The 16033-nt window shown below is 42.2% G+C and overlaps 63 pseudogenes; all 63 read right to left on the reverse strand.

The window, feature by feature from the left end:
- Positions 1 to 3240: 3240 nt before the first annotated feature.
- LOC142745932 (5S ribosomal RNA) lies at positions 3241 to 3359 on the reverse strand (annotated as a pseudogene).
- Positions 3360 to 3426: 67 nt separating this feature from the next.
- Positions 3427 to 3545, reverse strand: LOC142745873 (5S ribosomal RNA; annotated as a pseudogene).
- Positions 3546 to 3612: 67 nt separating this feature from the next.
- On the reverse strand, positions 3613 to 3731 carry LOC142744119 (5S ribosomal RNA; annotated as a pseudogene).
- Positions 3732 to 3798: 67 nt separating this feature from the next.
- LOC142744903 (5S ribosomal RNA) lies at positions 3799 to 3917 on the reverse strand (annotated as a pseudogene).
- A 67-nt stretch (positions 3918 to 3984) lies between these two features.
- Positions 3985 to 4103, reverse strand: LOC142744302 (5S ribosomal RNA; annotated as a pseudogene).
- Positions 4104 to 4356: 253 nt separating this feature from the next.
- LOC142743999 (5S ribosomal RNA) lies at positions 4357 to 4475 on the reverse strand (annotated as a pseudogene).
- A 67-nt stretch (positions 4476 to 4542) lies between these two features.
- On the reverse strand, positions 4543 to 4661 carry LOC142747245 (5S ribosomal RNA; annotated as a pseudogene).
- A 67-nt stretch (positions 4662 to 4728) lies between these two features.
- LOC142747791 (5S ribosomal RNA) lies at positions 4729 to 4847 on the reverse strand (annotated as a pseudogene).
- Positions 4848 to 4914: 67 nt separating this feature from the next.
- LOC142746909 (5S ribosomal RNA) lies at positions 4915 to 5033 on the reverse strand (annotated as a pseudogene).
- Positions 5034 to 5100: 67 nt separating this feature from the next.
- LOC142745454 (5S ribosomal RNA) lies at positions 5101 to 5219 on the reverse strand (annotated as a pseudogene).
- Positions 5220 to 5286: 67 nt separating this feature from the next.
- LOC142744735 (5S ribosomal RNA) lies at positions 5287 to 5405 on the reverse strand (annotated as a pseudogene).
- Positions 5406 to 5472: 67 nt separating this feature from the next.
- LOC142745933 (5S ribosomal RNA) lies at positions 5473 to 5591 on the reverse strand (annotated as a pseudogene).
- Positions 5592 to 5658: 67 nt separating this feature from the next.
- LOC142745001 (5S ribosomal RNA) lies at positions 5659 to 5777 on the reverse strand (annotated as a pseudogene).
- Positions 5778 to 5844: 67 nt separating this feature from the next.
- On the reverse strand, positions 5845 to 5963 carry LOC142745052 (5S ribosomal RNA; annotated as a pseudogene).
- Positions 5964 to 6030: 67 nt separating this feature from the next.
- Positions 6031 to 6149, reverse strand: LOC142745002 (5S ribosomal RNA; annotated as a pseudogene).
- Positions 6150 to 6216: 67 nt separating this feature from the next.
- Positions 6217 to 6335, reverse strand: LOC142745053 (5S ribosomal RNA; annotated as a pseudogene).
- Positions 6336 to 6402: 67 nt separating this feature from the next.
- Positions 6403 to 6521, reverse strand: LOC142744147 (5S ribosomal RNA; annotated as a pseudogene).
- Positions 6522 to 6588: 67 nt separating this feature from the next.
- On the reverse strand, positions 6589 to 6707 carry LOC142747260 (5S ribosomal RNA; annotated as a pseudogene).
- Positions 6708 to 6774: 67 nt separating this feature from the next.
- Positions 6775 to 6893, reverse strand: LOC142746843 (5S ribosomal RNA; annotated as a pseudogene).
- Positions 6894 to 6960: 67 nt separating this feature from the next.
- LOC142744970 (5S ribosomal RNA) lies at positions 6961 to 7079 on the reverse strand (annotated as a pseudogene).
- Positions 7080 to 7146: 67 nt separating this feature from the next.
- LOC142744882 (5S ribosomal RNA) lies at positions 7147 to 7265 on the reverse strand (annotated as a pseudogene).
- A 67-nt stretch (positions 7266 to 7332) lies between these two features.
- LOC142745934 (5S ribosomal RNA) lies at positions 7333 to 7451 on the reverse strand (annotated as a pseudogene).
- Positions 7452 to 7518: 67 nt separating this feature from the next.
- LOC142744120 (5S ribosomal RNA) lies at positions 7519 to 7637 on the reverse strand (annotated as a pseudogene).
- A 67-nt stretch (positions 7638 to 7704) lies between these two features.
- On the reverse strand, positions 7705 to 7823 carry LOC142744285 (5S ribosomal RNA; annotated as a pseudogene).
- Positions 7824 to 7890: 67 nt separating this feature from the next.
- LOC142744000 (5S ribosomal RNA) lies at positions 7891 to 8009 on the reverse strand (annotated as a pseudogene).
- Positions 8010 to 8076: 67 nt separating this feature from the next.
- LOC142744962 (5S ribosomal RNA) lies at positions 8077 to 8195 on the reverse strand (annotated as a pseudogene).
- A 253-nt stretch (positions 8196 to 8448) lies between these two features.
- LOC142746693 (5S ribosomal RNA) lies at positions 8449 to 8567 on the reverse strand (annotated as a pseudogene).
- A 67-nt stretch (positions 8568 to 8634) lies between these two features.
- LOC142744090 (5S ribosomal RNA) lies at positions 8635 to 8753 on the reverse strand (annotated as a pseudogene).
- Positions 8754 to 8820: 67 nt separating this feature from the next.
- Positions 8821 to 8939, reverse strand: LOC142746628 (5S ribosomal RNA; annotated as a pseudogene).
- Positions 8940 to 9006: 67 nt separating this feature from the next.
- LOC142745879 (5S ribosomal RNA) lies at positions 9007 to 9125 on the reverse strand (annotated as a pseudogene).
- Positions 9126 to 9192: 67 nt separating this feature from the next.
- LOC142744121 (5S ribosomal RNA) lies at positions 9193 to 9311 on the reverse strand (annotated as a pseudogene).
- Positions 9312 to 9378: 67 nt separating this feature from the next.
- Positions 9379 to 9497, reverse strand: LOC142745373 (5S ribosomal RNA; annotated as a pseudogene).
- Positions 9498 to 9564: 67 nt separating this feature from the next.
- On the reverse strand, positions 9565 to 9683 carry LOC142744286 (5S ribosomal RNA; annotated as a pseudogene).
- Positions 9684 to 9750: 67 nt separating this feature from the next.
- LOC142746271 (5S ribosomal RNA) lies at positions 9751 to 9869 on the reverse strand (annotated as a pseudogene).
- A 253-nt stretch (positions 9870 to 10122) lies between these two features.
- Positions 10123 to 10241, reverse strand: LOC142744219 (5S ribosomal RNA; annotated as a pseudogene).
- A 67-nt stretch (positions 10242 to 10308) lies between these two features.
- On the reverse strand, positions 10309 to 10427 carry LOC142745198 (5S ribosomal RNA; annotated as a pseudogene).
- A 67-nt stretch (positions 10428 to 10494) lies between these two features.
- Positions 10495 to 10613, reverse strand: LOC142746980 (5S ribosomal RNA; annotated as a pseudogene).
- A 67-nt stretch (positions 10614 to 10680) lies between these two features.
- Positions 10681 to 10799, reverse strand: LOC142744971 (5S ribosomal RNA; annotated as a pseudogene).
- Positions 10800 to 10866: 67 nt separating this feature from the next.
- Positions 10867 to 10985, reverse strand: LOC142744092 (5S ribosomal RNA; annotated as a pseudogene).
- A 67-nt stretch (positions 10986 to 11052) lies between these two features.
- Positions 11053 to 11171, reverse strand: LOC142745935 (5S ribosomal RNA; annotated as a pseudogene).
- A 253-nt stretch (positions 11172 to 11424) lies between these two features.
- LOC142743790 (5S ribosomal RNA) lies at positions 11425 to 11543 on the reverse strand (annotated as a pseudogene).
- Positions 11544 to 11610: 67 nt separating this feature from the next.
- Positions 11611 to 11729, reverse strand: LOC142746394 (5S ribosomal RNA; annotated as a pseudogene).
- Positions 11730 to 11796: 67 nt separating this feature from the next.
- Positions 11797 to 11915, reverse strand: LOC142744806 (5S ribosomal RNA; annotated as a pseudogene).
- Positions 11916 to 11982: 67 nt separating this feature from the next.
- LOC142745092 (5S ribosomal RNA) lies at positions 11983 to 12101 on the reverse strand (annotated as a pseudogene).
- Positions 12102 to 12168: 67 nt separating this feature from the next.
- LOC142745374 (5S ribosomal RNA) lies at positions 12169 to 12287 on the reverse strand (annotated as a pseudogene).
- A 67-nt stretch (positions 12288 to 12354) lies between these two features.
- Positions 12355 to 12473, reverse strand: LOC142746501 (5S ribosomal RNA; annotated as a pseudogene).
- Positions 12474 to 12540: 67 nt separating this feature from the next.
- On the reverse strand, positions 12541 to 12659 carry LOC142745547 (5S ribosomal RNA; annotated as a pseudogene).
- A 67-nt stretch (positions 12660 to 12726) lies between these two features.
- On the reverse strand, positions 12727 to 12845 carry LOC142746000 (5S ribosomal RNA; annotated as a pseudogene).
- Positions 12846 to 12912: 67 nt separating this feature from the next.
- LOC142746057 (5S ribosomal RNA) lies at positions 12913 to 13031 on the reverse strand (annotated as a pseudogene).
- A 67-nt stretch (positions 13032 to 13098) lies between these two features.
- LOC142746800 (5S ribosomal RNA) lies at positions 13099 to 13217 on the reverse strand (annotated as a pseudogene).
- A 67-nt stretch (positions 13218 to 13284) lies between these two features.
- Positions 13285 to 13403, reverse strand: LOC142745496 (5S ribosomal RNA; annotated as a pseudogene).
- Positions 13404 to 13470: 67 nt separating this feature from the next.
- On the reverse strand, positions 13471 to 13589 carry LOC142746916 (5S ribosomal RNA; annotated as a pseudogene).
- Positions 13590 to 13656: 67 nt separating this feature from the next.
- Positions 13657 to 13775, reverse strand: LOC142746483 (5S ribosomal RNA; annotated as a pseudogene).
- Positions 13776 to 13842: 67 nt separating this feature from the next.
- LOC142747097 (5S ribosomal RNA) lies at positions 13843 to 13961 on the reverse strand (annotated as a pseudogene).
- Positions 13962 to 14028: 67 nt separating this feature from the next.
- LOC142744438 (5S ribosomal RNA) lies at positions 14029 to 14147 on the reverse strand (annotated as a pseudogene).
- Positions 14148 to 14214: 67 nt separating this feature from the next.
- On the reverse strand, positions 14215 to 14333 carry LOC142744919 (5S ribosomal RNA; annotated as a pseudogene).
- Positions 14334 to 14400: 67 nt separating this feature from the next.
- On the reverse strand, positions 14401 to 14519 carry LOC142744407 (5S ribosomal RNA; annotated as a pseudogene).
- A 67-nt stretch (positions 14520 to 14586) lies between these two features.
- Positions 14587 to 14705, reverse strand: LOC142746482 (5S ribosomal RNA; annotated as a pseudogene).
- A 67-nt stretch (positions 14706 to 14772) lies between these two features.
- On the reverse strand, positions 14773 to 14891 carry LOC142746522 (5S ribosomal RNA; annotated as a pseudogene).
- A 67-nt stretch (positions 14892 to 14958) lies between these two features.
- LOC142746493 (5S ribosomal RNA) lies at positions 14959 to 15077 on the reverse strand (annotated as a pseudogene).
- A 67-nt stretch (positions 15078 to 15144) lies between these two features.
- LOC142746819 (5S ribosomal RNA) lies at positions 15145 to 15263 on the reverse strand (annotated as a pseudogene).
- A 67-nt stretch (positions 15264 to 15330) lies between these two features.
- Positions 15331 to 15449, reverse strand: LOC142745775 (5S ribosomal RNA; annotated as a pseudogene).
- Positions 15450 to 15714: 265 nt separating this feature from the next.
- On the reverse strand, positions 15715 to 15833 carry LOC142745375 (5S ribosomal RNA; annotated as a pseudogene).
- Between the last annotated feature and the right edge of the window lie 200 nt (positions 15834 to 16033).

Consider the following 16033-nt stretch of genomic DNA (forward strand, 5'->3'; position numbering starts at 1 on the left):
GTTTCCTTCAAGGGGTTTATCATATTTTTAGACAGTCCAGTTTTCTTCTGAAAGTTTCTTGAATAAGATGGAACAAAATAAAATTAGCTTTTTTTTTTAACAAATGCGTCAGTTTATGCTAGCTTTTTCACACACAAAATGGACCACGGACAAAATTCATCGCATTTCACATTCTTCCTCTTCTCCCGTGCATGGGGATACCAAATATGTGTGCTTTATTCATGGGCATGTGCCAGGGCTTGGCATAAAAAGAGGCTTTTTGGCCTTTTCGGTCCAGGAATTCTGCACTTGATTTTATAGCCGCATACTGTTTTCTGGGGGGTGTAATGCTGCTGAAACATTGGAAACACCCCATAAATGACTTCGTTCACACAAGTAGACCCCACAAGGTTTCCTTCAAGGGGTTTATCATATTTTTAGCAAGTCCAGTTTTCTTCTGAAAGTTTCTTGAATAAGATGGAACAAAATAAAATCAGCACTTTTTTAGCAAATGCGTCAGTTTAGGCTAGTATTTTTCACACACGGTATAGACCACGGCCAAAATTCATCTCCTTTCACGTTCTTCCACTTCTCCCGTGCATGGGATACCAAATATGTGTGCCTTATTCACTGTGCGGGCATGTGCCAGGGCTTGGCATAAAAGGAGGCTTTTTGGCCTTTTCGGTCCAGGAATTCTGCACTTGACTTTATAGCCGCATACTGTTTTCTGGGGGGTGTAATGCTGCTGAAAGATTAGAATCACCCCATAAATGACTTCATTCACGCAAGCAGACCCCACAAGGTTTTCTTCAAGGGGTTTATCATATTTTTAGACAGTCCAGTTTTCTTCTGAAAGTTTCTTGAATAAGATGGAACAAAATAAAATTAGCAATTTTTTAGCAAATGCGTCAGTTTATACCAGCATTTTTCACACACGGCATAGACCACGGTCAAAATTAATCTCCGTTCACATTCTGCCACTTCTCCCGTGCACGGGGATACCAAATATGTGGCCTTATTTATCACATAGAGATGTAGGAGGGCGGACGATAGAAGAAGATTATTTCACATATCGCTTTTTTTCAAAGCTGGTTTTACAAAACTCAACAGAGTTTCTATAACACTTCCAAAATATCTGCTCGTCCACACTTACATTCTGCTCAGGGGTGTAGAGTTGCAGAAATAAATTATTCAGGGAATTTATTAGCGGTCTTATTTTGAACAACCGATCCCGGTTTGCATCGGTACTTGGGGGGGCCTGTGCGTTGTCATTGAAGTGGAGGAACCTCATTATTGTCTCATAACGAGACCTGGGCATTACTGCAGAATATACTGGGGTGGCTTGGGCGGGTCTTGTTGACCAGTAAGACCTAATGGAGGGCTTTTTGACAATACCCATATTTAGGGTGAGCCCCAAATTTTTTTTTAATTCCTGCAAATTGGTGGGCGTCCAATCTCTGGCATGGGTGGATGAAGGTTTCTGCCTTATATATTGCGTGGCATATAAATTTGTTTCGTGGACAATCTGATTTAGGATGTCGTCCGTTATAAATAAATGGAAGTAATCCATTTGGACAAAATTTGTATTGTCCACGGTTATGCCAGGAGTGGCAGTAAATCCGTGGATTCTAGGCCCAAAAGATGGGGCAGGTGCCCATACAAGAGCCTGGACTGGAGGGACCAGGCTGTCCCGTGCTACAGCGCTACTTGGCCCTGCGCTTTCATGTTCTGCAGTTTCGACTGCATCAGGGACAACGTCCCCTGAAGATGAACCTGAAGTGACGCTGTCATCGTCACTACCTAAAACAGGTTCCATCTCGAACGCCATCTCTGATGCGGTCTCCGACTCAGACCACAGCATGGCGTATGCCTCCTCGGCGCTAAACAACTTCCTCGCCATAACGTAACTAACACTAACACTAACTAAACAAATTTTATTTTTTTATTTTTTTTATAAAACACACAAACTAAGGCCCCATGCACACGACCGTGCCCGCAATTGCTGTCCGCGATCGCGGGCACGGCCGGCCGCTGACTGACAGCCGCATTTTCGGGCCGTGCTCCCATACAAAGTATGGGAGCACGGCCCGCAAAATGCGAAAGAACGGACATGTTCCATAATTCCCGGAACATTTCCACGGCACTGACACCCTTCCGTAGTGCTACTGAAAGGTGTCAGCGTTCAATGAAAGTGAATGGCTCAGTTTTTGCGGACCGCAGTTGCGGTCCGCAAAAACGGAGGTTTTTTGCTGTCGTGTGCATGGGGCCTAACTGCTATATATATCTACACTACCGCTAACAAAAAAATAAACCGCTATTGCTATATATATTATATATATGTGGATATATATATAATTATATACTCCCTACCTGCCTATTCTAATAGAATAAAAGAAAGAAAGGTAGATAGATAGAAAAAAAGATAGATGGATAGATAGATTGTATAGATAGATAGAAATCTATCTATACAGAGAATGTTTTATAGTGTAACTGTTTGTTTTTTTTTCACTGTAATCTTCTGGCAGCAATTCTCCCGAGTCTCTTTTTCTCCTCAAACTGAAACAATATTTGAGGAGAAGAAAAGAGGCAGGAGATTTACTGCCAGAAAACTCAAAATAAAACAAATGTGGTCGCTGTGATTTTCACAGCGACCACATGTTCAGGGACCATCAGATTGGTCCCTGATACTCTGCCCAGTGCCCAGAGCTGTTGGTAACAGCGAGGGCACAGGGCTGTGTGCACGCGATCGCGGGCACAGGGCTGTGTGCACGCGATCGCGTGCACACTGTTTTATAAGCAGAAATGCATGTGATCGCTGTGATTGGTTGTCACAGCGACCACATGTTCAGGGACCATCAGATTGGTCCCTGATACTCTGCCCAGTGCCCAGAGCTGTTGGTAACAGCGAGGGCACAGGGCTGTGTGCACGCGATCGCGTGCACACTGTTTTCTAAGCAGAAATGCATGTGATCGCTGTGATTGGTTGTCACAGCGATCACATGTTCAGGGGCCAAAAGATTGACCCCTGACATTCTGCCCAGTGCCCATGGCTGTTAGCAACAGCCAGGGCATAGAGCTGTGTGCACGCGATCGCGCGTGCACAGTCTCTGAAGTGCGGCCGTATATATACTATACGCCGGACTTTAGAGACCCTGACCGCTGGCCGTATATTTACGGCCAGCGGTCGGGAACCTGTTAAATGCTTTAATCCATAGTCCTTTTTAATCGATTGTGAAACAAAATCTAAACGACATAATAAAAATTCAACCGCTCCACGGATTCCCAGACAGTCTCCCACACTGGTACTAGCGAGGCCTTAAGCTGTGTAACTTCTGCGATCTGACGAGAGCAGGCACATTCAGCTTAGAATGGCCATTGACGTTAAATGCTTTAATCCATAGTCCTATTTAATCTATTGTGAAACAAAATCTAAACGACATAATAATAAGTCAACCGCACCACGGATTCCCAGACAGTCACCCACACTGGTACTAGCGAGGCGTTAAGCTGTATAACTTCTGCGATCTAACGAGAGCAGGCACATTCAGCTTAGAATGGCCATTGACATTAAATGCTTTAATCCATAGTCCTATTTAATCTATTGTGAAACAAAATCTAAACAACATAATAAATAGTCAACCGCACCACGGATTCCCAGACAGTCTCCCACACAGGTACTAGTGAGGCCTTAAGCTGTGTAACTTCTGCGATCTGACGAGAGCAGGCACATTCAGCTTAGAATGGCCATTGACATTAAAAGCCTTAATCCATAGTCCTATTTAATCTATTGTGAAACAAAATCTAAACAACATAATAAAAAGTCAACCGCACCACGCATTCCCAGACAGTCTCCCACACTGGTACCAGCGAGGCCTTAAGCTGTGTAACTTCTGCGATCTGATGAGAGCAGGGACATTCAGCTTAGAATGGCCATTGACATTAAAGGCATTAATCCATAGTCCTTTTTAATCGATTGTGAAACAAAATCTAAACGACATAATAAAAACTCAACCGCACCACGGATTCCCAGACAGTCTCCCACACTGGTACTAGCGAGGCCTTAAGCTGTGTAACTTCTGCGTTCGGACGAGAGCAGGAACATTCAGCTTAGAATGGCCATTGACATTAAATGTTTTAATCCATAGTCCTATTTAATCTATTGTGAAACAAAATCTAAACGACATAATAAAAAGTCAACCGCACCACGGATTCCCAGACAGTCTCCCACACTGGTACTAGCGAGGCGTTAAGCTGTGTAACTTCTGCGATCTAACGAGAGCAGGCACATTCAGCTTAGAATGAGCATTGACTTTAAATGCTTTAATCCATAGTCCTTTTTAATCGATTGTGATACAAAATCTAAACGACATAATAAAAAGTCAACCGCACCACGGATTCCCAGACAGTCTCCCACACTGGTACTAGCGAGGCCTTAAGCTGTGTAACTTCTGCGATCTGACGAGAGCAGGGACATTCAGCTTAGAATGGCCATTGACATTAAATGCTTTAATCCATAGTCCTTTTTAATCGATTGTGAAACAAAATCTAAACGACATAATAAAAATTCAACCGCACCACGGATTCCCAAACAGTCTCCCACACTGGTACTAGCGAGGCCTTAAGCTGTTTAACTTCTGCAATCTAACAAGAGCATGCACTTTCAGCTTAGAATGGCCATTGACATTAAATGCTTTAATCCATAGTCCTTTTTAATCGATTGTGAAACAAAATCTAAACGACATAATAAAAAGTCAACCGCACCACGGATTCCCAGACAGTCTCCCACACCGGTACTAGCGAGGCCTTAAGCTGTGTAACTTCTGCGATCTGACGAGAGCAGGCACATTCAGCTTAGAATGGCCATTGACATTAAAAGCCTTAATCCATAGTCCTATTTAATCTATTGTGAAACAAAATCTAAACAACATAATAAAAAGACAACCGCACCACGGATTCCCAGACAGTCACCCATACTGGTACTAGCGAGGCGTTAAACTGTGTAACTTCTGCGATCTAACGAGAGCAGGCACATTCAGCTTAGAATGGCCATTGACATTAAATGCTTTAATCCATAGTCCTATTTAATCTATTGTGAAACAAAATCTAAACAACATTATAAAAAGTCAACCGCACCACGGATTCCCAGACAGTCTCCCACACTGGTACTAGCGAGGCCTTAAGTTATGTAACTTCTGCGTTCTGACGAGAGCAGGCACATTCAGCTTAGAATGGCCATTGACATTAAATGCTTTAATCCATAGTCCTTTTTAATCGATTGTGAAACAAAATCTAAACGACATAATAAAAAGTTAACCGCACCACGGATTCCCAGACAGTCTCCCACACTGGTACTAGCGAGGCCTTAAGCTGTGTAACTTCTGCGATCTGACGAGAGCAGGCACATTCAGCTTAGAATGGCCATTGACATTAAATGCTTTAATCCATAGTCCTTTTTAATCGATTGTGAAACAAAATCTAAACGACATAATAAAAATTCAACCGCTCCACGGATTCCCAGACAGTCTCCCACACTGGTACTAGCGAGGCCTTAAGCTGTGTAACTTCTGCGATCTGACGAGAGCAGGCACATTCAGCTTAGAATGGCCATTGACATTAAATGCTTTAATCCATAGTCCTTTTTAATCGATTGTAAAACAAAATCTAAACGACATAATAAAAAGTCAACCGCACCACGGATTCCCAGACAGTCTCCCACACTGGTACTGGCGAAGCCTTAAGCTGTGTAATTTCTGCGATCTGACGAGAGCAGGCACATTCAGCTTAGAATGGCCATTGACATTAAATGCTTTAATCCATAGTCCTTTTTAATCGATTGTGAAACAAAATCTAAACGACATAATAAAAAGTCAACCGCACCACTGATTCCCAGACAGTCTCCCACACTGGTACTAGCGAGGCCTTAAGCTGTGTAACTTCTGCGATCTGACGAGAGCAGGGACATTCAGCTTAGAATGGCCATTGACATTAAATGCTTTAATCCATAGTCCTTTTTAATCGATTGTAAAACAAAATCTAAACGACATAATAAAAAGTCAACCGCACCACGGATTCCCAGACAGTCTCCCACACTGGTACTGGCGAAGCCTTAAGCTGTGTAATTTCTGCGATCTGACGAGAGCAGGCACATTCAGCTTAGAATGGCCATTGACATTAAATGCTTTAATCCATAGTCCTTTTTAATCGATTGTGAAACAAAATCTAAACGACATAATAAAAAGTCAACCGCACCACTGATTCCCAGACAGTCTCCCACACTGGTACTAGCGAGGCCTTAAGCTGTGTAACTTCTGCGATCTGACGAGAGCAGGGACATTCAGCTTAGAATGGCCATTGACATTAAATGCTTTAATCCATAGTCCTTTTTAATCGATTGTGAAACAAAATCTAAACGACATAATAAAAAGTCAACCGCACCACGGATTCCCAGACAGTCTCCCACACTGGTACTAGCGAGGCCTTAAGCTGTGTAACTTCTGCGATCTGACGAGAGCAGGGACATTCAGCTTAGAATGGCTATTGACATTAAATGCTTTAATCCATAGTCCTTTTTAATCGATTGTGAAACAAAATCTAAACGACATAATAAGACTTCAACCGCACCACGGATTCCCAGACAGTCTCCCACACTGGTACTAGCGAGGCGTTAAGCTGTGTAACTTCTGCGATCTGACGAGAGCAGGCACATTCAGCTTAGAATGGCCATTGACATTAAAAGCCTTAATCCACAGTCCTATTTAATCTATTGTGAAACAAAATCTAAACAACATAATAAAAAGTCAACTGCACCACGGATTCCCAGACAGTCTCCCACACTGGTACTAGCGAGGCCTTAAGCTGTGTAACTTCTGCGATTTGACGAGAGCATGCACATTCAGCTTAGAATGGCCATTGACATTAAATGCTTTAATCCATAGTCCTTTTTAATCGATTGTGAAACAAAATCTAAATGACATAATAAAAAGTCAACCGCACCACGGATTCCCAGACAGTCTCCCACACTGGTACTAGCGAGGACTTAAGCTGTGTAACTTCTGCGATCTGACGAGAGCAGGCACATTCAGCTTAGAATGGCCATTGACATTAAAAGCTTTAATCCATAGTCCTATTTAATCTATTGTGAAACAAAATCTAAACAACATTATAAAAAGTCAACCGCACCACGGATTCCCAGACAGTCTCCCACACTGGTACTAGCGAGGCCTTAAGCTACGTAACTTCTGCGTTCTGACGAGAGCAGGCACATTCAGCTTAGAATGGCCATTGACATTAAATGCTTTAATCCATAGTCCTTTTTAATCGATTGTGAAACAAAATCTAAACGACATAATAAATATTCAACCGCTCCACGGATTCCCAGACAGTCTCCCACACTGGTACTAGCGAGGCCTTAAGCTGTGTAACTTCTGCGATCTGACGAGAGCAGGCACATTCAGCTTAGAATGGCCATTGACGTTAAATGCTTTAATCCATAGTCCTATTTAATCTATTGTGAAACAAAATCTAAACGACATAATAATAAGTCAACCGCACCACGGATTCCCAGACAGTCTCCCACACAGGTACTAGTGAGGCCTTAAGCTGTGTAACTTCTGCGATCTGACGAGAGCAGGCACATTCAGCTTAGAATGGCCATTGACATTAAAGGCATTAATCCATAGTCCTTTTTAATCGATTGTGAAACAAAATCTAAACGACATAATAAAAACTCAACCGCACCACGGATTCCCAGACAGTCTCCCACACTGGTACTAGCGAGGCCTTAAGCTGTGTAACTTCTGCGTTCGGACGAGAGCAGGCACATTCAGCTTAGAATGGCCATTGACGTTAAATGTTTTAATCCATAGTCCTATTTAATCTATTGTGAAACAAAATCTAAACGACATAATAAAAAGTCAACCGCACCACGGATTCCCAGACAGTCTCCCACACTGGTACTAGCGAGGCCTTAAGCTGTGTAACTTCTGCGATCTGACGAGAGCAGGGACATTCAGCTTAGAATGGCCATTGACATTAAATGCTTTAATCCATAGTCCTTTTTAATCGATTGTGAAACAAAATCTAAACGACATAATAAAAAGACAACCGCACCACGGATTCCCAGACAGTCACCCATACTGGTACTAGCGAGGCCTTAAGCTGTGTAACTTCTGCGATCTGACGAGAGCAGGGACATTCAGCTTAGAATGGCCCTTGACATTAAATTCTTTAATCCATAGTCCTTTTTAATCGATTGTGAAACAAAATCTAAACGACATAATAAAAATTCAACCGCACCACGGATTCCCAGACAGTCTCCCACACTGGTACTAGCGAGGCGTTAAGCTGTTTAACTTCTGCGATCTAACGAGAACATGCACATTCAGCTTAGAATGGCCATTGACATTAAATGCTTTAATCCATAGTCCTTTTTAATCGATTGTGAAACAAAATCTAAATGACATAATAAAAAGTCAACCGCACCACGGATTCCCAGACAGTCTCCCACACTGGTACTAGCGAGGACTTAAGCCGTGTAACTTCTGCGATCTGACAAGAGCAGGCACATTCAGCTTAGAATGGCCATTGACATTAAAAGCTTTAATCCATAGTCCTATTTAATCTATTGTGAAACAAAATCTAAACAACATTATAAAAAGTCAACCGCACCACGGATTCCCAGACAGTCTCCCACACTGGTACTAGCGAGGCCTTAAGCTATGTAACTTCTGCGTTCTGACGAGAGCAGGCACATTCAGCTTAGAATGGCCATTGACATTAAATGCTTTAATCCATAGTCCTTTTTAATCGATTGTGAAACAAAATCTAAACGACATAATAAAAATTCAACCGCTCCACGGATTCCCAGACAGTCTCCCACACTGGTACTAGCGAGGCCTTAAGCTGTGTAACTTCTGCGATCTGACGAGAGCAGGCACATTCAGCTTAGAATTGCCATTGACGTTAAATGCTTTAATCCATAGTCCTATTTAATCTATTGTGAAACAAAATCTAAACGACATAATAATAAGTCAACCGCACCACGGATTCCCAGACAGTCACCCACACTGGTACTAGCGAGGCGTTAAGCTGTGTAACTTCTGCGATCTAACGAGAGCAGGCACATTCAGCTTAGAATGGCCATTGACATTAAATGCTTTAATCCATAGTCCTATTTAATCTATTGTGAAACAAAATCTAAACAACATAATAAATAGTCAACCGCACCACGGATTCCCAGACAGTCTCCCACACAGGTACTAGTGAGGCCTTAAGCTGTGTAACTTCTGCGATCTGACGAGAGCAGGCACATTCAGCTTAGAATGGCCATTGACATTAAAAGCCTTAATCCATAGTCCTATTTAATCTATTGTGAAACAAAATCTAAACAACATAATAAAAAGTCAACCGCACCACGCATTCCCAGACAGTCTCCCACACTGGTACCAGCGAGGCCTTAAGCTGTGTAACTTCTGCGATCTGACGAGAGCAGGGACATTCAGCTTAGAATGGCCATTGACATTAAAGGCATTAATCCATAGTCCTTTTTAATCGATTGTGAAACAAAATCTAAACGACATAATAAAAACTCAACCGCACCACGGATTCCCAGACAGTCTCCCACACTGGTACTAGCGAGGCCTTAAGCTGTGTAACTTCTGCGTTCGGACGAGAGCAGGCACATTCAGCTTAGAATGGCCATTGACGTTAAATGTTTTAATCCATAGTCCTATTTAATCTATTGTGAAACAAAATCTAAACGACATAATAAAAAGTCAACCGCACCACGGATTCCCAGACAGTCTCCCACACTGGTACTAGCGAGGCGTTAAGCTGTGTAACTTCTGCGATCTGACGAGAGCAGGGACATTCAGCTTAGAATGGCCATTGACATTAAATGCTTTAATCCATAGTCCTTTTTAATCGATTGTGAAACAAAATCTAAACGACATAATAAAAATTCAACCGCACCACGGATTCCCAAACAGTCTCCCACACTGGTACTAGCGAGGCCTTAAGCTGTTTAAATTCTGCAATCTAACAAGAGCATGCACTTTCAGCTTAGAATGGCCATTGACATTAAATGCTTTAATCCATAGTCCTTTTTAATCGATTGTGAAACAAAATCTAAACGACATAATAAAAAGTCAACCGCACCACAGATTCCCAGACAGTCTCCCACACCGGTACTAGCGAGGCCTTAAGCTGTGTAACTTCTGCGATCTGACGAGAGCAGGCACATTCAGCTTAGAATGGCCATTGACATTAAAAGCCTTAATCCATAGTCCTATTTAATCTATTGTGAAACAAAATCTAAACAACATAATAAAAAGACAACCGCACCACGGATTCCCAGACAGTCACCCATACTGGTACTAGCGAGGCCTTCAGCTGTGTAACTTCTGCGATCTGACGAGAGCAGGGACATTCAGCTTAGAATGGCCATTGACATTAAATTCTTTAATCCATAGTCCTTTTTAATCGATTGTGAAACAAAATCTAAACGACATAATAAAAATTCAACCGCACCACGGATTCCCAGACAGTCTCCCACACTGGTACTAGCGAGGCGTTAAGCTGTTTAACTTCTGCGATCTAACGAGAGCATGCACATTCAGCTTAGAATGGCCATTGACATTAAATGCTTTAATCCATAGTCCTTTTTAATCGATTGTGAAACAAAATCTAAATGACATAATAAAAAGTCAACCGCACCACGGATTCCCAGACAGTCTCCCACACTGGTACTAGCGAGGACTTAAGCTGTGTAACTTCTGCGATCTGACGAGAGCAGGCACATTCAGCTTAGAATGGCCATTGACATTAAAAGCTTTAATCCATAGTCCTATTTAATCTATTGTGAAACAAAATCTAAACAACATTATAAAAAGTCAACCGCACCACGGATTCCCAGACAGTCTCCCACACTGGTACTAGCGAGGCCTTAAGCTATGTAACTTCTGCGTTCTGACGAGAGCAGGCACATTCAGCTTAGAATGGCCATTGACATTAAATGCTTTAATCCATAGTCCTTTTTAATCGATTGTGAAACAAAATCTAAACGACATAATAAAAATTCAACCGCTCCACGGATTCCCAGACAGTCTCCCACACTGGTACTAGCGAGGCCTTAAGCTGTGTAACTTCTGCGATCTGACGAGAGCAGGCACATTCAGCTTAGAATGGCCATTGACATTAAATGCTTTAATCCATAGTCCTTTTTAATCGATTGTGAAACAAAATCTAAACGACATAATAAAAATTCAACTGCACCACGGATTCCCAAACAGTCTCCCACACTGGTACTAGCGAGGCCTTAAGCTGTTTAACTTCTGCAATCTAACAAGAGCATGCACTTTCAGCTTAGAATGGCCATTGACATTAAATGCTTTAATCCATAGTCCTTTTTAATCGATTGTGAAACAAAATCTAAACGACATAATAAAAAGTCAACCGCACCACGGATTCCCAGACAGTCTCCCACACCGGTACTAGCGAGGCCTTAAGCTGTGTAACTTCTGCGATCTGACGAGAGCAGGTACATTCAGCTTAGAATGGCCATTGACATTAAAAGCCTTAATCCATAGTCCTATTTAATCTATTGTGAAACAAAATCTAAACAACATAATAAAAAGACAACCGCACCACGGATTCCCAGACAGTCACCCATACTGGTACTAGCGAGGCGTTAAGCTGTGTAACTTCTGCGATCTAACGAGAGCAGGCACATTCAGCTTAGAATGGCCATTGACATTAAATGCTTTAATCCATAGTCCTTTTTAATCGATTGTGAAACAAAATCTAAACAACATAATAAAAATTCAACCGCACCACGGATTCCCAGACAGTCTCCCACACTGGTACTAGCGAGGCCTTAAGCTGTGTAACTTCTGCGATCTGACGAGAGCAGGCACATTCAGCTTAGAATGGCCATTGACATTAAAAGCCTTAATCCATAGTCCTATTTAATCTATTGTGAAACAAAATCTAAACAACATAATAAAAAGTCAACCGCACCACAGATTCCCAGACAGTCTCCCACACTGGTACAAGCGAGGCCTTAAGCTGTGTAACTTCTGCGATCTGACGAGAGCAGGCACATTCAGCTTAGAATGGCCATTGACATTAAAAGCCTTAATCCATAGTCCTATTTAATCTATTGTGAAACAAAATCTAAACAACATAATAAAAAGTCAACCGCACCACGCATTCCCAGACAGTCTCCCACACTGGTACCAGCGAGGCCTTAAGCTGTGTAACTTCTGCGATCTGACGAGAGCAGGGACATTCAGCTTAGAATGGCCATTGACATTAAAGGCTTTAATCCATAGTCCTTTTTAATCGATTGTGAAACAAAATCTAAACGACATAATAAAAACTCAACCGCACCACGGATTCCCAGACAGTCTCCCACACTGGTACTAGCGAGGCCTTAAGCTGTGTAACTTCTGCGATCTGACGAGAGCAGGCACATTCAGCTTAGAATGGACATTGACATTAAAAGCCTTAATCCATAGTCCTATTTAATCTATTGTGAAACAAAATCTAAACAACATAATAAAAAGTCAACCGCACCACGGATTCCCAGACAGTCTCCCACACTGGTACTAGCGAGGACTTAAGCTATGTAACTTCTGCGTTCTGACGAGAGCAGGCACATTCAGCTTAGAATGGCCATTGACCTTAAATGCTTTAATCCATAGTCCTTTTTAATCGATTGTGAAACAAAATCTAAACGACATAATAAAAAGTCAACCGCACCACGGATTCCCAGACAGTCTCCCACACTGGTACTAGCGAGGCCTTAAGCTGAGTAACTTCTGCGATCTGACGAGAGTAGGCACATTCAGCTTAGAATGGCCATTGACATCAAATGCTTTAATCCATAGTCCTTTTTAATCGATTGTGAAACAAAATGTAAACGACATAATAAAAAGTCAACAGCACCACGGATTCCCAGACAGTCTCCCACACTGGTACTAGCGAGGCCTTAAGCTGTGTAACTTCTGCGATCTGACGAGAGCAGGGACATTCAGCTTAGAATGGCCATTGACATTAAATGCTTTAATCCATAGTCCTTTTTAATCGATTGTGAAACAAAATCTAAACGACATAATAAAAATTCAACCGCACAACGGATTCCGAGACAGTCTCCCACACTGGTACTAGCGAGGCCTTAAGCTGGGTAACTTCTGCGATCTGACGAGAGCAGGTGCATTCAGCTTAGAATGGCCATTGACATTAAATGCTTTAATCCATAGTCCTTTTTAATCGATTGTGAAACAAAATCTAAACGACATAATAAGAATTCAACCGCACCACGGATTCCCAGACAGTCTCCCACACTGGTACTAGCGAGGCCTTAAGCTGTGTAACTTCTGCGATCTGACGAGAGCAGGGACATTCAGCTTAGAATGGCTATTGACATTAAATGCTTTAATCCATAGTCCTTTTTAATCGATTGTGAAACAAAATCTAAACGACATAATAAGAATTCAACCGCACCACGGATTCCCAGACAGTCTCCCACACTGGTACTAGCGAGGCGTTAAGCTGTGTAACTTCTGCGATCTGACGAGAGCAGGCACATTCAGCTTAGAATGGCCATTGACATTAAAAGCCTTAATCCACAGTCCTATTTAATCTATTGTGAAACAAAATCTAAACAACATAATAAAAAGTCAACTGCACCACGGATTCCCAGACAGTCTCCCACACTGGTACTAGTGAGGCCTTAAGCTGTGTATCTTCTGCGATCTGACGAAAGCAGGGACATTCAGCTTAGAATGGCCATTGACATTAAATTCTTTAATCCATAGTCCTTTTTAATCGATTGTGAAACAAAATCTAAACGACATAATAAAAATTCAACCGCACCACGGATTCCCAGACAGTCTCCCACACTGGTACTAGCGAGGCCTTAAGCTGTGTAACTTCTGCGTTCTGACTAGATCAGGCACATTCAGCTTAGAATGGCCATTGACGTTAAATGCTTTAATCCATAGTCCTATTTAATCTATTGTGAAACAAAATCTAAACGACATAATAAAAAGTCAACCGCACCACGGATTCCCAGACAGTCTCCCACACTGGTACTAGCGAGGCCTTAAGCTGTGTAACTTCTGCGATCTGACGAGAGCAGGCACATTCAGCTTAGAATGGCCATTGTCATTAAAAGCCTTAATCCATAGTCCTATTTAATCTATTGTGAAACAAAATCTAAACGACATAATAAAAAGTCAATCGCACCACAGATTCCCAGACAGTCTCCCACACTGGTACTAGCGAGGCCTTAAACTGTGTAACTTCTGCGATCTGACGAGAGCAGGCACATTCAGCTTAGAATGGCCATTGACATGAAATGCTTTAATCCATAGTCCTTTTTAATCGATTGTGATACAAAATCTAAACGACATAATAAAAAGGCAACCGCACCACGGATTCCCAGACAGTCTCCCACACTGGTACTAGCGAGGCCTTAAGCTGTGTAACTTCTGCGATCTGACGAGAGCAGGCACATTCAGCTTAGAATGGCCATTGACATTAAATGCTTTAATCCATAGTCCTTTTTAATCGATTGTGAAACAAAATCTAAACGACATAATAAAAAGTCAACCGCACCACGGATTCCCAGACAGTCTCCCACACTGGTACTAGCGAGGCCTTAAGCTGTGTAACTTCTGCGATCTGACGAGAGCAGGCACATTCAGCTTAGAATGGCCATTGACGTTAAATGCTTTAATCCATAGTCCTATTTAATCTATTGTGAAACAAAATCTAAACGACATAATAAAAAGTCAACCGCACCACGGATTCCCAGACAGTCTCCCACAATGGTACTAGCGAGGCCTTATGCTGTGTAACTTCTGCGATCTGACGAGAGCAGGCACATTCAGTTTAGAATGGCCATTGACATTAAATGTTTTAATCCATAGTGCTTTTTAATCGATTGTGAAACAAAATCTAAACGACATAATAAAAAGTCAACCGCACCACGGATTCCCAGACAGTCTCCCACACTGGTACTAGCGAGGCCTTAAGCTGTGTAACTTCTGCGATCTGACGAGAGCAGGCACATTCAGCTTAGAATGGCCATTGACGTTAAATGCTTTAATCCATAGTCCTATTTATTCTATTGTGAAACAAAATCTAAACGACATAATAAAAAGTCAACCGCACCACGGATTCCCAGACAGTCTCCCACACTGGTACTAGCGAGGTGTTAAGCTGTGTAACTTCTGCGATCTAACGAGAGCAGGCACATTCAGCTTAGAATGGCCATTGACATTAAATGCTTTAATCCATAGTCCTTTTTAATCGATTGTGAAACAAAATCTAAACGACATAATAAAAAGTCAACCGCACCACGGATTCCCAGACAGTCTCCCACACTGGTGCTAGCGAGGCCTTAAGCTGTGTAACTTCTGCGATCTGACGAGAGCAGGCACATTCAGCTTAGAATGGCCATTGACATTAAATGCTTTAATCCATAGTCCTTTTTAATCGATTGTGAAACAAAATCTAAACGACATAATAAAAAGTCAACCGCACCACGGATTCCCAGAAAGTCTCCCACACAGTCTCCCACACTGGTACTAGCGAGGCCTTAAGCTGTGTAACTTCTGCGATCTGACGAGAGCAGGCACATTCAGCTTAGAATGGCCATAGACATTAAAAGCCTTAATCCATAGTCCTATTTAATCTATTGTGAAACAAAATCTAAACAACATAATAAAAAGTCAACCGCACCACGCATTCCCAGACAGTCTCCCACACTGGTACCAGCGAGGCCTTAAGCTGTGTAACTTCTGCGATCTGACGAGAGCAGGGACATTCAGCTTAGAATGGCCATTGACATTAAAGGCTTCAATCCATAGTCCTTTTTAATCGATTGTGAAACAAAATCTAAACGACATAATAAAAACTCAACCGCACCACGGATTCCCAGACAGTCTCCCACACTGGTGCTAGCGAGGCCTTACGCTGTGTAACTTCTGCGTTCGGACGAGAGCAGGCACATTCAGCTTAGAATGGCCATTGACGTTAAATGCTTTAA

Source organism: Rhinoderma darwinii, chromosome 2 (genome assembly GCF_050947455.1).
Source record: "Rhinoderma darwinii isolate aRhiDar2 chromosome 2, aRhiDar2.hap1, whole genome shotgun sequence".
Taxonomy (NCBI): Eukaryota; Metazoa; Chordata; class Amphibia; order Anura; family Rhinodermatidae; genus Rhinoderma; species Rhinoderma darwinii.